Genomic DNA, 8,232 nt, shown 5'->3' with positions numbered 1-8,232 from the left:
AGGAGATATATAGTTATACAGCTTCCCAACGTTCCAGGTCCCTTCTTAGATAATACAGTTTTTCTCAAATGCTAAAACACATTTCACAAACGTTTCCTCCATGTTCCCCAATGTCTAAACAAAACACCCTTTTCTAAAGCTACATAAACATAACCACACCTTATCACTTCAAAACTCAAACTTTCACACCAAAAGAGAGGCTCGAAGCTTTCAAAAATGTAAACACTATACTCATCATTACACACTACAGCAAAACAATTGAAAACACAATGCTCAATTTGTGAGAAGGTTCTTTGATTCATAACTGCCAATGCAAATTTTTAGAAACTTACAGTAATGGATGTTCTTAGATCTCTGCAGAGGATTAGGCATTTAGATTTGTAAATTTCATATGAAGAGTATCAATCTATAGTAAATTCTGCATGTACACTACTGTAATACAACTCAATGCAAAAACAGAATCTATTGCACACAACAGTACTCTTGAAAATATGATCAGGGTGTTGTTGTTGGCGGTCCAGGAGGATGTCTTTTAGCTCCTCAAAGAAGGTGAGGAGACGTTGGGTGTTGTAAGACCCAAGGACAGCATGCCAGTGGACAAGCCCCTCCAAACCCATGGCCGCACAAAGAGTAATATTGTGCTCAAAGGGAACCCTATAGAATAGCCTGAGAATTCGGTTTATTTTGGCAAAGCTGACATCATCAATGCTCTCGAAGTTGACATTATCAGCAATGACTTTGTCTTTGATCTCCCGGAGTCTGATGAGGTTGTTCTCACGAACCATATCCACAAAAAGGGGTTTCTAGTGCCGCTGTAAATATGGCAACCCTCCCACCTCTATGTGGCATTCTTTCAACTCTAAAGAAAGAAACATGTCTTGTCAATTTTATACAGTTTTTCTGAATTGCTAAAACACATTTTTTGAAACCATCACTCATTTTCTCAAAACCTTAAACACAAATCCCAATTTTAAACAAAATTCACAGAACCCCTGACTCTTCTAGCAAAATTAAACAATTCCTTCAAAACCATTTCACTTGTACTCAAAATCAAACTAAGCTTTGAAATCATACACACATAAGTCTGTAATATAAAACACTACAAGCATCCATAGACACTACCTTAAAAAATGGAAAACACAACATCCAGGAGATTTGCTTCCAGAAAAATACATGTTTATTGTACATAACAACACACTTGACAAATACTGTTAAAAATCTCTATTACTGTAATCACAAGTTTAGTTCAGTGAATATAGTGAATACTTTACTGTAAGTACTGCAAGTAATAGTAAGTTTTCAATATTACTGTAAGCAGCTCTTGTATTTTGTAAAAAGTCAGCAATCCAACTGCAAATTTTGCCAATTGCATTGTCTCTGCTGTCCTTTTCATCCTCATACTCTTCATCTGCCTCTCAGACTGTTTCCAATCCACACAATTGGTAAAAAATACCATTAGATAAAAGTGTGTAGAATTTTGAGTTGTTGTGTTTACTCGATGATAACGGTGTTTTAGTTGTGTTCAACTTTTGCCTGCCTGTGTTTAGCATTTATAAAACAAGTGCATTGCAGTGTGAAATGTGTGTTTTAGTGAGAAGTTTGTGTTAAGAATTTTGCAAAAAGAGTGATGACGACGAATGGGTTTAGGCCACTATGAATTTGGTTCAGAGATTGGGGTTTAGTGTTTTAGCAATTCAGAAAAACTGTAATACAGTAACAACTGATTTAAAAACCAATATACTACTTTCAAAGGCTTGTAAAATTGTATTGTGAAAAGGAAATCAATAGATTATAATACCTGTTGTGTTGTCTGAATGCCCTTATAATGGTGGCCACGGTGAACCCACTCAGGTTTGGACGGACTCTTAGTCCTGCTTCAGCCATTGTCATGCCATAGACAATGACATGGTCAATGACTATTGCTCGCATCTATAAATATATTTCTTAAATATATTAATTTAAGAAACAATCAATGATAAAACTTTACAGTTTTTTTCAATCGCTAACAAGCGCTTACCCATACTTCAGATTATTTTTCTAAACACTTAACACAGAGTTCCACCTACAAAACACAATTGGCCAAATGCATAATTTTCTTCTCAAAAACACATTTTGTTAAATAAATACTAACTCTTCATTTCAAAATAGAACAAATCTTTCTCTGCACATACTAACTTTACCAAAACACTGGAAATCTGACTCAAAATGAAATTATTCTTTCAAAGAATAACACTTCTTTTCACTTCACAAGGTACATGCAATCAATTAAAGTACACCAGGTTTCAAAATACTGGCTATTGTTGACATTACAAAAACTGCATAGACTTTCATGTTTCAGTTTTACAGGTATTTTTTCATGCAAAACATGCAATCCACCTTTTTTACGCTAAATGTCTTGGTTGGGAACTGTGTGTCTACATGTACAGCAATGTTCACATTCAAAAGCATTTCAGTAAAAAGCAGTTTTTCCCCTTACTCTTGACTACACGAGGTAAAGTAGAAACACAATATGATAGAACAGAAAAAGTTTTACAGTATTGATCTTGATAATTTTTGAGGAGCTTTCCTCTTCCCCCAGAGGGTGGAAGACGTTGCATTCTTTAGAGGGACAAATTTTTTTACATATGCATTACTGTATGACCTTATTGACATGTCAAGTGAGAATAGAAACAATCCATGTAAAATGCAATACTTACCTGTTGGTTTGTTGAAAGATGCGTATAATGGAGGCAACCTCCTAAAATTGGGCTGCACTCTTTCACCAGCCTCTCTTAGTGAAATCAGTAAATTTCATCACTGACTTACTGTTCTTGCAGCCCTTGGAATGCCACTACCATGCATTCTTACACCTCTACATTGCCCTCTCCTTGGGCCTGCTCTTCTCCCTGGCCCTGCTTTTCTCACTGCTCCTGCACCTCTCACTGCACCTGCATCTCTCACTGCACCTGCATCTCTCACTGCACCTCTCACTGCTCCTGTCTCACTGTACCTCTCACTGCTCCTGCGCCTCTCATTGCATCTCTCACTGGGCCTGCTCTTCTCCCTGGCCCTGCTCCTCTCACTGCGCCTCTCACTGCTCCTGCATTTCTCACTGCACCTCTCACTGGGCCTGCTCTTCTCCCTGGCCCTGCTCCTCTCACTGCGCCTCTCACTGCTCCTGCATTTCTCACTGCACCTCTCACTGGGCCTGCTCTTCTCCATGTGCCCCTTGCTTTTATGCTTCCTCGTCCATCCATTACAGTGTTTGTCTGTTTCTGTTTTCAAAAACATCACTCCTCAAAGTCCTCTTTTTACTGTATACTGTAAGTATCAATGTAAAAGAAAAAATAACCTAAGCCAGACTGGAATCAGCTGTGGTTGGCCCAATTTACCCAATATAAAGGTTTTTATACTGTATCTATGGTTTGGAATATTGTTTTTGCTATTGTGGGATGTTGTGTGTAAGCATTTGTAAATACTACAAAAACAATCCATAATTTTGTTGGGAGGTATAGCTTGTCTGTTAAGAAAATGTAAGCTTTGTGGAAATGTGTTTACTGACTGCATATTGTGTAAAAACGACATGAAATGTGTGAATGGTATGGCCACAAAAGACCGATGCTGTGCTAATTGTGTTTAGAGTTTTGAAAATGTGACAACTGATTGGACAAATGCTTGTTAGCGACTGAAAAAAACTGTAATAGCCATTTACTTAGAATTAATGATAAAAGAAACAAGATAAATAAAAATATACCAAAATTCCCTTTTTATATATAAATCAAATTTGAGATATGATATTCCAAAAAAAACCAGAGATGACTCACTTTTACTTTGTAAATCCATTTGTGCAGTGGTTGGACTGTGGGACCTGTGGTTTGAGATAAGGGAATACTACCACTGAAATTCCACTGATATGAAACCCTGGATGTCCTCCTGCAGGAGTGTGTGTATGTGTGTGCGTGCGCGTGTGTGTGTGCGTGCGTGTGTGTATGTGTGTGTGTGTGTGTGTGTGTGTGTGTGTGTGTGTATGGTCTCTTTATAAAGGTAGTATTGTTAAGTTGCGTGCAAGGCTCATGCTGGAGGCTCTGTTTCTCCTCCCACTTCTGTAAACCACAGCCATTTTTCCTCTCATCTCCTCCCCCCTCTCTCAGTGTTACAGGTAAACACTTAATGTCTGCACGCAATCCCCAAGAATCTCCACCCCTTGTTCCCCAGATCATTCTCTGACTCACATACCCACACTATCCTTCCCCATTCCTCTGGCATTCCTGTTATGACTCAGCAAGTCAATTTCATTTGATTTATTTTGTATTGTGTTTTTCTGTAAAAAAAAAAAAAAAAGAAAAACAATCTTATCAAATGTACATCCAAACCCAATTTGTAAAGCAAACTTCATGGACACAAAAACCCCACATATATTGTCATTATTTATTTAACAAAAAGTGGTTTATCTCACAAAAACTGAAAATGTAACTTGTGCAGAAGTACAGTATGTGAACCAGAAGTATGTGAAGTACAGAATGTTTTCTCTAACCTACAGTGTCAGAAAACAAAATAACACATCAGAAACAAAACAACAAATTAGAAAACAAAATAACAAATCAGAAAACAAAACAAAAAATAGAATACAAAATAACAAGTTGGAAAACCAATTAACAAATCAGAAAACACAACGACAGACTGGAAAAGGTAGGTACATTGCGTGGATGGAATTGTTACCGCTGATTGGACGACACCTCTGTCAATCACTAGTCTAACGCTAGTTTCACCATAATGCTCGTAATTGTCTTTTACATGCTGTCTGTCTTGTTCTTCGTTTTGCTATAACAATGTTGCACAGGACGTGCAGTCTGAAATAAGGAGACGTACAGCGAGTACCAAATAAACTTGGAGCTTTACTGACAAATGTGCAGCAATATTCACATGTGAATCTGCTTGCCGTCATGCCGTAAATTAGTGTCGTAAATATTCAGTTCTTACATGAAAATTACACTGTCACAAAAAACCGCTAGAAGATGTACAACATCTTTTCGCTTAACTTAACTGTTATCTTCTGTTAGTTCATTGTTTTTAAAGGCCATATTCTTAATTAAATGAGCACAAACTCTTGTTGCAACCACATTTCTATATTACTGTAAGCAACAGATTTGTAAGATATTATTCATCAAATATTATTCAATTTTAATGCAGTTGTTATCGACGAGGTAACAGTGACAGGTCCACAATAAAGCTCATCATCTTCAGGTTTCTCAGATGAAGAATTGTGTAACATGATAGAAAGTTTAATAAATGTTGTGTTGTGCAGCAGTGACATAGGCTTGTCCTGTGTACGCTTTGCTCGTAAAGTATTATATAATCAAATATGGGCAATGCTGTTTCAGACCGTTTACTATACAACCATGTTGTTATGCACCATCTCAGGACATAGGTCAGATATTATATTTGTTAGACTTGATAATGTTGGTAAACAGTTAGGAATTATGTTTGTCAACTAATTGTTTATTCATTTCTTTATTATAGGTAATTGCACTTGAAGCTACATGACATGGCAGTGTGTAAACCAGTGGCAAGGAGTCAGAACTGTTATGTTTCCAACATACTGTTATTTACATAAAAATTAATTTATTGTTGAGAAATAGAAATAAAGTGAGGGAAAAATAACTGTTGTAAAGTCATTTCTTCATAACAATTACATAACATACAACATCTTAAGGTAACACTTTATTTTACAACCCGCAAAGTACCGCGTAATTAAACCGAATTTACAGCGTACCTATTTGTAACAACAGGGTACCTCTACAGTACGTACTTGTAGGTATAAGGGAATAATATTTTAATTTTGGGGTAATTAGGGGGTAAGAATATGAAGAATTATAAATTATTTATACTCTAAGTATTTTATAACAACAGGGTACCTATTGTAATATTACGTGGTATGTATGACTTAGTCAAGTCTATGGGGAAATTATGTTTTATTTTTTTTATTGTGAATTTTTCATATTGACTACTGAATGTTACAGTCAATGTCTACGAGCCACATCGGCAAATAAATATAACAGTCACTTTTATTTTAGTAGCCTATATTACTTGCTTTTAATAACAAAAGTCCAGCTGATTTAATGTGGTTATCTTTTTTTAAGGTAAGTACAATAAAAATAGCAACTTATTCCCTATTTACCAGGAAACTCCTACATTTGCGGACATATTTGATGTGGTGCTTTGCAATTTATTTACTGTAAACACAAGTATTTTAGCCAAATATAATTTATGCAATGGCAAACCAGAATGAAACAACAGCAGATAACAGCTCCCGCTAAAGCAAAAGACGACTACATGCGTAGGCTACTGCGCAGGTGTAGAGCGTGCGGCCGTCTGCAGGAGGTTTGCTGGAACGCGATCCTGAGGTGAAATTTCTTTAAGAGGTTTTAAAAACGTTCTACACTGTGGAGTACGGCTGCGAGTGATGTTAGCAGGATCCGCATGCTGGATAAGGTGACTGGTTTTGTTAATACATGACTCACGCATTTCAAACAATGTTTTTTCAAGAAAGTTGCCAGCTAACGGTAGCAGGTTAGCTAGCACATAAGTTAGCCTAAATTTATTAACGTAACTGGCTCAGAAAACTCTGTTTCTGTCAAGGCACAGTGAAGAAACATTTACTGAAGGCTTTCATTTATGTTTTTTATATGTAATGCAGAACAGCATTTGTGAGACGACATCAACTCATCATCCGAGTGGACAAGAACACCAACAGAGGAAGCCAAGCCGCAAAAACAATGAAAAATTGTCATGACTTTTTATTTTAAATAAAAGTTATGTGATAATAAACATTAAGTGTTGGCTTAATTATAGTGTTTTAAAGATGTTTTGAAATAAGTTGTTTTAAAATAAAAATAACAATATTCTGTATGTTTATGGTATTTACCCTATAACATTTATAACAAGAGGTGAACAAAGCACCACTTTAATTTACAGGCCGCAAATATGAGAGTTACCTGGTACATACACAGAACAATCGGGGAATAAGCCCCACTTTAGTTTACAGCCCGCAAATATGAGAGTTACCTGGTACATACACAGAACAATCGGGGAATAAGTCCCACTTTAATTTACAGCCCGCAAATATAAGAGTTACTTGGTACATACACAGAACAATCGGGGAATAAGCCCCACAATTTACAGCCCGCAAATATAAGAGTTACCTGGTAACTCATGTATACATCAAAGAGGTACAAATTGCTATTGTTTTTATTGTGTGTTATATTTTATTTGCCGACGTGGCTTGTAGACATCAACTGTAGGCTATACAAAACACTTCATCAGGTAAGTAGCAAATATGAAAAAAAAAACATATTACACATAGACCATATTACCCATAGACGTAAGTCATACATACCACGTAATATTACAATAGGTACCCTGTAGTTATGAAATACTTAAGAGAATAATTTTCCATATATTCTTACCCCCTTATTACCCCAAACTTAAAATATTGTTCCCTTATAACTACAAGTACGTACTGTAGAGGTACTCTGTTGTTACAAATAGGTATGCTGTAAATTCGGTTTAATTACGCGGTACTTTGCGGGTCGTAAAATAAAGTGTTACCCATCTTAACTTGTAAAACTTGAGGCAGAATTTTATAGCATGTAAAAAGTTTTTTGCACACATGGAAGGACAACATTTGACAACATACATTGTAAATGCATTCTTTACTTACAGTGACACATTACTAATTGTACACAGTTATAAGATTCATGTGCATGTATAGTTATTTTGTCTCTCATGCTCAAAATTAAATAGTAAATGTTGGTTTGCAAACAACTGATCCAACCTTGTTTGTTACATCGTGGAAGCTTTTATTAGTTGTAGCGATTCAGCGGGAGAAGGGGAATAACCTTATTTAAAACACTATAAACCTCCGACCAAAACACTACTTTAATTCCCAAGGGAATTGTAGAACATAGCAATGTTCTGTAGCTTTAAATCTGAGCAGACTAAGATCCTAAAGCATGCTTATACGCATGCGCGGGTTGGTGCTGCGGTGTTGAAGTTTGTATATTGTATATGAAACTCCTGCATGTCTCTTAGTAAAGATACTGTTGTTAAAAAGGATTTTTGCCTTGCCACTTGTCATTCAACATGGTGTCAGAAGTGGTCTGCACAGCATCCTGAAAACAGCGAGGAAAAGCAACAAGCATACACACAGTAAGGCATTGTTATTCATCGCACACTAAATAATGGCTTAAGGGT

General features: G+C 36.3%; 1 long non-coding RNA gene across 1 annotated transcript; it reads right to left on the bottom strand.

Annotated features, from left to right (window-relative positions):
* Window positions 1-245: 245 nt before the first annotated feature.
* On the bottom strand, window positions 246-3,944 carry LOC135750367 (uncharacterized). The gene is made up of 3 exons (XR_010532700.2): window positions 3,804-3,944; window positions 1,799-1,929; window positions 246-859 (listed from the first exon to the last, which is right to left on the bottom strand). It is a non-coding gene; the product is annotated as an uncharacterized lncRNA (long non-coding RNA).
* Window positions 3,945-8,232: the final 4,288 nt, after the last annotated feature.

The sequence above is a fragment of the Paramisgurnus dabryanus genome, chromosome 3, assembly GCF_030506205.2.
Source record: "Paramisgurnus dabryanus chromosome 3, PD_genome_1.1, whole genome shotgun sequence".
Taxonomy (NCBI): domain Eukaryota; kingdom Metazoa; phylum Chordata; class Actinopteri; order Cypriniformes; family Cobitidae; genus Paramisgurnus; species Paramisgurnus dabryanus.
Note: the sequence above shows the minus strand (reverse complement) of the source record. Positions and strands in the feature narration are given on the sequence as shown.